This window comes from Medicago sativa, chromosome 1, assembly GCF_051527215.1.
Source record: "Medicago sativa cultivar Bolivia chromosome 1, Bolivia_mono, whole genome shotgun sequence".
Classification (NCBI taxonomy): Eukaryota; Viridiplantae; Streptophyta; class Magnoliopsida; order Fabales; family Fabaceae; genus Medicago; species Medicago sativa.
The window spans coordinates 91,821,365-91,831,717 of NC_140749.1; positions in this window are offsets into that span (position 1 = coordinate 91,821,365).

Below are 10,353 nucleotides of genomic sequence, written 5' to 3' on the forward strand. Positions count from 1 at the left end.
TTAGTGAGTACAAAGTAGTAGGTACTTCACGAAAGACATGGAGGCTAGGGTGAGATAAAGCAGCTCTAGCGATGCTGTGAGCTACTTTATTAGCTTGCCTCCTAACAAACGACACTACATAGTCGGAATTACTAAGTAACAAAGTTTTACATTCAGAAACTAATTCACTAATTTCATTGATTGGAGGATTGGTGGATTTTAGTAAGTCAACCAAAATCTCGCTGTCTGTTTCGAAAATGACATGGTTAAAGGCTTTGGAGATTGCCATTTTGATGGATTCCAAAAGACCAATAGCTTCAGCTTCCAAAACAGTGGCAGAGGAGTAGTTGAAATCGGAATTACCAAGTAGAAAATTGCCTGTGGAGTTTCTGAAACATATTCCGTAACCCATGATCGTATTAGAATTGAAGATGGCAGCATCGACATTACATTTGATCCAACCTTGTCGAGGTTTTGTCCAAATATGTATTTGTTCCTCATGGTGTTGTGGGTTTTTGATTTTTTGCATACAACTCCATTCATGGAGGACCTCTTGAGCACGGGTGACGATGAGAGTGGGAGTGGTGTTCGTATTCTCCCAAAGCAACAGGTTGCGACTCTTCCACAAACTCCAAAGTGTCATAGCTGCTAAATGTCTTTGCTGGTCGGTTAGCCTGCTAAAAAAATCAAAAAGTAATTTTTGGAAATTGTCTGCGTTAGGTAGCAGTTCGCGGATGATATTGTTAACACCAATGAGGTTCCAACATGCAACAGATTTGTGGTAGATAAAGAATAAGTGCATATGAGTTTCAGCCAAAAGGTCACAAGAAACACATGTTTCAGAGCAAGGAACGTTCCGTTTGGAGAGGTTGTCCCTCATAGGTAAACATTGATGAGCTGCACGCCAAAGAAAGGCACGTACGCGGGGGGGACATGGAGGTGCCAAAGGAGCTTCCAATGAGTGGAATTTTGCACCTGTAGAGATTCATGAAGTATTTCAATGCAGATACGGTAAGCTGATTTAACAGAATAGGAACCGTCATTTGTTGCCTTCTAGATGCGAGAGTCTTCTCATTGTCTATTGTAGAGAGGAGTGGAGAGAATGGCAGCAACATCAACATGATTAAAAAGAGAATGCACGAGGTTGTGGTTCCAATAGGTTGACCCCGATATCAGCAAGTCGCTAACTTTTAAGTCCTCATAATCTCGGGGAGGAGGAGTGGACGGTTTGAGAGATGGTAAGTTGCGTAACCAAGGCATATTCCACACATTAATTTTTGAGCCATCACCAATCTTCCATCTATGCCCCAAAGTAAGTAGATGTTGAGTACTCCAAAGGCTTCTCCATGTATAGCTTGGATTATGACCGAGATGGGCATCCAAGAAATCCCTTCGCGGGAAATATTTGGCTTTGAGGACACGAGTAAGTAGAGAAGACGAATCAGATAAGAGTTTCCAACTTTGCTTACCGAGCATGGATAAGTTGAAGGCTTCCATATTACGAAAGCCTAGGCCTCCAAATTTTTTGTGAAGAGTTAATTTGTCCCACCTCATCCAATTGATTCCACGAGCGCCATTCTTTTTCGATCCCCAATAAAAGGAATTCATTATTTTTTCAATCTCATCACAAAGATATGTAGGGAGGAGAAAAGCTCCCATACAATAAGATGGGATTGCTTGAGCAACTGATTTAATGAGAACCTCCTTACCAGCACGCGAAAGAGACCGGGCGCTCCAAGATTGGCATTTTTTTCCAGATACGGTCCTTCAGGTAAGAGAATATTGCCTTCTTGCTGCGACCTACCATAGAGGGAAGGCCTAAGTATTTACCAGAACCGATGGTATTAGAAACCCCAAAGGAGGAGGAGATGGCCGAAATGACATCTGAAGGCGTGTTAGTACTAAAGGCGATAGCAGATTTACTGTAATTGATTGCTTGCCCTGATGCTAGTTCATAATGGGAGAGGATTTCCTTCAGATTTTGAGCTTCGGAGATTGTAGCTTTGCAAAAAAGAAAGCTGTCATCCACGAATAAAAGATTGTTATCGATGGGGCAGAGCGGCAAATACGGGTTCCGTGTAATTTACCTTGAAGCTCGTAATTTTTTATGATAGAAGATAGCCCTTCTGCACATAAGATGTAGAGGTATGGTGAGAGAGGGCATCCCTGACGAAGGCCTCGATGTGGGGTAATAGGACCAATGCGGTCTCCATTGAAAATAACATGATATTCGACGGAAGTAATGCACATCATCATCCAAGAAATCCATTTAGCACAAAACCCCATCTTGGTAAGGATAGCTTCCACATAAGACCAACTGACACTATCGAAGGCTTTTGATATGTCTAGTTTCAGGGCAACTTCGCCAATTTTGCCTTTCCTTTTGCATCGCATGTGGTGAAGAGTTTCAAACGCCGTTAAAGCGTTGTCCATGATGGAACGGGAGTGAACAAATGCTGGCTGCTCCGGAGAGATCCATTTGTTGATAAGGGGGCGAAGGCGGTTAGCGAGTACCTTAGAGATAACTTTGTAAAGAACGTTGCACAAGGATATAGGACGGAGATCTTTCATTGATTTAGGATTGTCCCCCTTAGGTGCAAGAACAATATTTGTAAAATTAAGCTCTGCAGGTAAAGAACTAGAGTCGAACCAAGAGAAGGCCAAGGAGTAGACATCGCTATGAATTTCATTCCAAAACCGTTGAAAGAAAGCTCGGTTAAGACCATCAGAACCGGGTGATTTATCTGGATGCATGCTGAATAGTGCCTCCTTGAATTCTTCTTCAGTGAAAGGATGGGTGAGTAGCTCATTATCTTCATCTGTCACCCTAGAATGCACCGAGGAAATAATTGGGTGATGGTCTCCATGTCGAGAGGAGAAAATGGAGGAGAAATAGTCACGAACAAGGGCACAAAGATCATCATGTGATGTGACCGAGTTGCTTAAAGAGTCACGCAGTTTCTTAATTGTATTCTTCCTTTTCCTTGCTGTGGCGGATGAATGGAAAAATTTACTATTTTTGTCGCCGTCCGCTAACCAAAAGATTTTTGAACGTTGACGCCAATAAGTTTCTTCTGGCAAGAGTAAACAAGATTTTTGTTTAATTTTTTAAAAGGATACAAACGAAAATTTTAAATCTTTTAAAATTGAAGCACGGATTATTTTTGCACAAGTTATTTCACAAACTTACCTTGAAATTTATCATAATCCAGCTAATAATACTAGTAATTTTACTCCTTAAAAAAAATACTAGCAATTTTACTATAGAATAATCAAATAATTGGATTCAATTGATTTATTAATTATTCGCTGCAATTAATCTAAATCAAAACAATTTTTTGGCATACTTTATTTGCTGACCAATTTTTTTTTTTTTTTTACTCCTAACCCCTTCTAGTAAGACAAGAGGGTTAAGCACAATTAAAAAAAAGTAATTTTACTCTAATCAATTTTGGGTGAGTATATTACTTAGGCCCCGTTTGGATTGGCTTATTTTGAGCTTATGTGGGCTTATCTACTCTCATAAGCCTCTTTAAAGGTGTTTGAGTAAATAAATAAAAATAGCTTATCATAGTTGAATTTTGCTCTTTACCCAAACAGTTTTGCTCATTCCCAAAGTAAAAGTCCAAAATGCCCCTACGCAACTTAACATGCGCTAGTGTATTATGTACTTGTTAAGTCACGTTACGTGACTTAACATACGCTAGTGTATTATGAGCGTGACTTAAGTCACGCAGTTAACTCACAATAGTTGGCCGGTGAAGAACAAACGTTTTTCTAACTTTGGTCAGGTTTTCAACATTCAATCTACACATTTTTTACCACTTTCACACGTTTATTTTTACCACATTTATGTTAGATACAACCTAGGTTCTCATTTCTACCTATAAATACCCTCACATACTTCCTATATTCCTCACATTATCTCCTCCCACTCTCTCCCCCTCTTTCTCTTCTTCTTCTTTGCTTCTATAGTCTCTAGGCTCCTTATACTCCTTTAGGTAAATACCAGTGGCTTTTGGGGGAAATAGTGGTCCGTTAGGTTGGGGAAAAAGACATCATCCCTTGAGGTAAAATTAGGTTTGGTTCCTTTTACTCACAAAATCTTTTTACCGTGGGTAAAAAGAATCATCATGGGGGTATAAAAGGAACCAAATTTAACTCAAGGGATCTTGATGTCGTTTTCCCCAACAGGACGGATCACTATTTTCCCCAAGAGCTATTGGCATATACCGAAGAAGGTAAAAATAAGTTTTTACCTCAAGAGGGTAAAAAAATATTAAGTAGATTAGTGAATTGGAATCAAATATATGTATTGCTTATTGTAATCTTTGAATGATATTAATAAAATGAGAGTTGTTTTTATTAATTTTGTTTTCTATTTGTATTTATTTTTGCATTTATTTTATGTTTATGCTTATGTATTAAATAAATAAATATTGAATAAATAAAATCGAATATATTTTCTATTTTTGTATTGAATGAATAAATAAATTAGAATAAAAATTGAATTAGTATAAAATCGAATTTATTTTATAATTTCAAATTTATTTCAAGTGCATAAATAAATTAAAATAAAGTAAACAAAATAATTTAGAATAAAGAAAATAAAAAAATTTGGAATAAAGTAAATAACATGATTTGGAATAAAGTAAATAACATAATTTGGAATATAGTAAATAACATAAATTACAATAAAGTAAATAAAATAAATTAGAATAAAAAAGATTAAAAAGAACTAATTGAAAATAATTTAGTGCATAGGTTTTATATGCACTAATTGCAGTCAAAATACAATAAAAAAAATGTGTAAAACTCAATAAAACCATGGTTGAAAATGAGGCAGAATGAGGTTCTGCCTTGGCTAATTACAGCACGGAGCGTGACTTAAGTTACATTTCTACTATAACTAGTGCATGTTAACTCACGCTATGTTAAGTTACGTTTCTATTATAACTAGCGCATGTTAACTCACGCTACACATGTTAAATTGCGTAGGGGCATTTTGGACTTTTAATTTGGGAATGAGTGAAACCATTTGGGTAAAGAGCAGAATTCATCATAGTTTCATAAGCTGCTTATGTCATATTTTAATAAGCCTAAATTTTCAACTTACCCTCCGGCTTAACAAGGAGCTTATGAATTTATGTAACCTCCTTCGATTCTCTCTGGATCCACTTTTTCAAAACATATATTTTAATTATAATGTTAGTTATCTTTGACGGTGCATGAGTAACAAAATTGCTATATACTTATCTGAGTAAAGTAACACCCGTAACTAATTCTTATTATTTTTTTTTAAGGAAGATTTTTTTTTTACGTAACAAAATGAAACAGAGTAAAAAAAAACAAACTTAACTTCTCTTTTTTTTGTTAACAAACTGTACACTAATATATATATATGGGTTATGATAGAAGACACTTTTTATGAAGGTGTCTTTTATCAAGTTACTCTATGAGCATTTGCGAAAAGACACCAACTTACTTTTAGGAAGGTGTCTTTTATCAAAGTTATAACTAAAAAGTGAAAATCACACCTTAAGGTGTGACTTGATAAAAGACACCACCAAAGGGTGGCTTGTAACATAACCCTATATATATATATATATATATATATATATATATATATATATATATATATAGAAAACTACCATTTTCAGCACTTTTTGGTTGAATTTTTCTTTCCAAAAATACTCTCAATTTTCAATACAAATAACACATGTAACAAATAGATAAGAATAAATTTAAATATTAAAACAAATGTAACAAACACGATATAAATATATATTTTTGTTTTTTTCCTTTATCATTTAAAAAGTGTAACAAACTAGATGAGTATATTTATACTTACTTTTTCATCATTCCAATTATACCCTTAAACAATTTTTTCTATAATAAAATTGTTGTTGGTGTCATTAAAAAAAAGAATTTTGATTATATTTTTTTATTATATTGTATTATTGTCGGTGTCGTTGAAATAGATAATCATGGTTGGTTTGATTTTTTATAACTTGAAAGCAACAAACATTTATATTTTTTTTTAGTTTTAATCAAAATCAAAATTTCATAAAAAAAACATCGTTCATAATTTTCAAACATTAGCGCGATAAAAGGAGCGGAAAGACGGACACGTGAGTGCCCGTCTTTTCGCTAGTATATATATGATAAGTTTATTTACACCTCTAATGTTAATTTTGTTTTATATGAATATTGATATTTTTTTAAGTACGAATATTGATTATACTATATATATATATATATATATATATATATATATATATTATAATATTGTTTTTTACATCTTGATTAATTTTATAAATTTTTTTTTGATAATTGTGCTTCGATTCTTTGATTTTTTTGTTAAATTAAAAATATTTAAAATTTCGATAATTGCTTATGTAATGTCACATTCAATCACTTCAATTTATGTAAGTACTTTTTAGTGTACATATCCAAACATAAATAGCTTATCAAGTATAAGAGCTTATGATGTAAGCTCTAATGTTATAAGCCCTAATGCTATAAACATCTATATAAGCTGTTTATCCAAACGGGGTCATAAGCTGTTTATCCAAACGGGGCCTTAGAGCATCCACAATGGTAGTTCCCTAACAAGAACTCCTTAAATGGACCCCACGTAACACATCACTTATTTATAATTTTTTAAAAAAAGTACCTATTAAGGACTCAATGACTCCAATGACAATACACTAATAAGGACTCCAATGAAAAGTACTTAAATATGTCCCACTATCTTTACATATTAAACAAAAATAATTTATCTATTACTCATTTTTACAAGTGGGACCAAGTAGTACACATTTTATTACTTCTTTATGCAAGTGGGGTCAAGTAGTACATATTTTATGAAAATTGTTGTTCACACATTAGAGAAGGCTGGGACACACATGTAAAATACGCTTTTGCCCCCTCGGCAGTTAACTGTCGAGGAATTTGAAATCCGGCTGCAGTTAACTGCCTCGGTAGTTAACTGCCAAGGAAAGCATTTATGCAGACAGCAGGTTCTGCATTAATGCTAACCCTTACCAAGCCGTTTTTAGGCCAGTTTTGACTTGTAATTTCACCAGAGCATTTCCATAGGCAATTCAAATTATACAACAATGAAACTCGGTCATAAACAAGAAAAATACAATATCTTTTACATTTGTCCATAATTAAATCAAACCGACATTTGGTTCAAACCACACAAAAGTTTGAAATTCATCAAAACGGAACATAGTGTCCATAATCAAACAACACATTACAACACATTACACATTACACATCATTAAATTAAATCCCTACTTACATTCATTACAATTGCATATGGAACGAACATATATATATATAATACATTATTTTCCACCATATTCCTAAACATAAATCCGACGTCGCTATCGTCTTTAATAATCCAAGGCATATAGCTTGCCGTTTTCCATGCGAATTCATCTCTATCTTCTCCTAGGTCTATCATTGGCATTAGAGCAGACAAGTGACGTGTATATTGATTTTCACCAAGATGCTCAAAATAAGTGTTAAGTTGTGTCTTCAAATCATCAATAGAGTCCGTCGGTGTTATCATAACCTTAACCGTCTTTTTAAACGAGCAATACCTAACACGACCTTCAATTCTTGCAACCTCTGACATGTTTCACTTGACAAAAGCTTTAACAAAATAATCATAGATTAGAACAAAATTAAATGGAATGTAATAATGAATAAATCAAATGCGTAAACATTAATAAGCTATAAATAAGTATTGCACTAGTTTCAAGTCAATAAAAGTCATATTATCATATATATCAATATCAATTACATAATGTTACTTATATATTGGCCACAAAAAATTGGCATTACAATTTTGACCCCAAAATATACGTCGGTGTAATTTCTACCAAAAAAAAGGACTAACACCAACAAAAAAATCCCTTGTTAAAGGCCAAGTGATTGGAGAAGATCAAGTGACATAAAATCTTCCTCATCTTCCGCAATAACTTCAAATTGTTGCTTTGGTTTTTCGGGAGTGTCCAACAAAATAGGCGCCGCTTTGTTTGATTCCTTTTGTGGTTTTGGCGGTTTGTTTCCACTTTCAATAGCCATGAGCTTTCGGAACAACTCATGTTGATCCAAATACTCATCTTCCCAAGTCACCTCATCTTGTTTCTTGTGATTGTGCCACTCCGTAGATGATGGAGGTAGTGGACAACCATTCCTCAAGTAAATAAGCACAAAGTGATTAGGAATTACCCCAAGGCACATGATGGGAGTTTTTTGCTTACCCGGCGGTGGTGGCCCTCTTAGTGGAAAAAAAAGATTCCGAGTTACCAACTTCAAGATTTGTCAACACAACCACACACCTTTTGTAATAATTAGCAACAATGTGCCCCATGTCCGGAAAAGTCAACCACTTATCAACAAGATGTGCACAACTTTTTGTATTTGCGGGAGGATGTAAGCCATTTAAAATGTAGTTATAACGATCCTCACCCGCAAATACTTCAACATAATCATCTCTATGATCTTTCAATTCTTGAATAAGATGTGTACGAATCATGAGATGATTTTGTTCGGTTAAGCCCATGAACTCGGCTATAGCCCGGAATCCACAATGTCCATCGCCAATAACATCCACCACTTTTTCAATAAATGGAAGCATGAAGCGTGGCATATAATCAATAGGCCTCATAACCGGGATAGCCTTAGGCTTTGGATACCGAGAAGGTGGTGGAAGTGGGGAAATTGGTGCTTTACCAAGACGAGCACCTTTTTTCCTTTTATATGATGATGTTGTTGGTGATGGTGACGGTTGACTATCCTGATTTTGGGAATCAACAACCTCCCAAGAAGAAGGGATCCGGCTAGTGGATGTAATTCTTCCTTTAGACCTCGCAATGTCCACTTTTTTCTTGGCTCCCTTGGTTGTTGCTTTTTGTGGTGGTGGAGACATCATGGTGGTTTCAGGAAATGCCAATTGCCGCAAAGCCTCCTTGACTTCAAGCTTCATTTGGAAAGGGAGTTTCTTGAGACGTTCTACAATACCCTTCAACTCATCATCCACCGAAAAACCAAGTTCATTACTTTCTTCTCCCATACGTAACCTTTGCCAATGGTGGTGTATCTCATCCAATAAAATTGGCTTTTCTTCAAGGAGTTTAGTTGCAATTTCGCATGCACATGGTAAGCCGTAAGATGTCCTTTGTACACAACCACATATTTCCTTGTTCATGCACAACGTTTCCCTACAACGTGACTCTTCCATAGCAATGTTGTCCAAAGCATATCTAGACACATGACCACCTAAGCCGGAGTACAAAGTGACATCTTTGAATCTATGTTCCAACACGGTAACGCTCTGACCAAAGGCTGTTTGTATCGCAGTGTGTTGAAGCAACAACATGTTATGTATTTTCTCCCAACAAGTACCCAAATCACCCATACTATTGTCCAAATATTTCTTCACCAAAGCATGGGCCGATTCTACCCTATTGGTGGATCTACAACCAAGATGCAACACACGGTCTGTCCATACCCTCACTATTTTCTCCTTCACTTCATTCAAGGTGGTCATGGCATAGGCTAGGAAAGGTGGGAAATCACTACAAGCATCTTGGAACTCCACTAATGCATTTGCATATAACTCTTGGGTGGACGATTCAACCATATCTTTCCATGCCCTCATGATCTTCTTGACAACATCGCGATTACTCACCTCTTTCCCATCCTTTTTTCCCAAAGGATATTTACAATCTAAGACGCACCTTTGTTTAACATTTGCTTGCACATGAAAGTAACAATTCATACCATAACTTTCCGGGAAAACAATTCCAACCGCTTTCATCAAAGACCCATCTCTGTCGGTAACAATCACCTTAGGCATATTCATCTTTGAAGTAAGAAGTTTACGCAACATTTTTAAAACCCAAACAAAGTTTTCCTCTTTCTCATGCATCAAGAATCTAAACCCAACCGAATATGTCAAATCGGTCGAAGTTACCCCAACTACCTCAAACATTGGCATCTTATACAAGTTGGTTTTGTAGGTGGAGTCCATAACCAAAACCGTTGGAAAATTGTTAAACAACTTAACGGATGTTGGATGAGCCCAAAAGATATCTTCGATTGTATTACTTTCACCATGTGTTCTTGAGTAATAAGTATAGTTGTGCTCCTCCAACTTCGAGATTAGATATTGCAACGGCTTCTTGTCACCTCTATTTGCCTTCCATATTTTTTGACGTTCATTGTACACTTGCTTCACATTTGTCATGCAATGTGGTCTTTTGTTCTTCAAGTGTATCAAAATATTTCTTGGAAGCATCTTGCTCTTGGTCAAGTCATGTACAATCTTCTTGTCATCCTCCTTTAATCTACCGG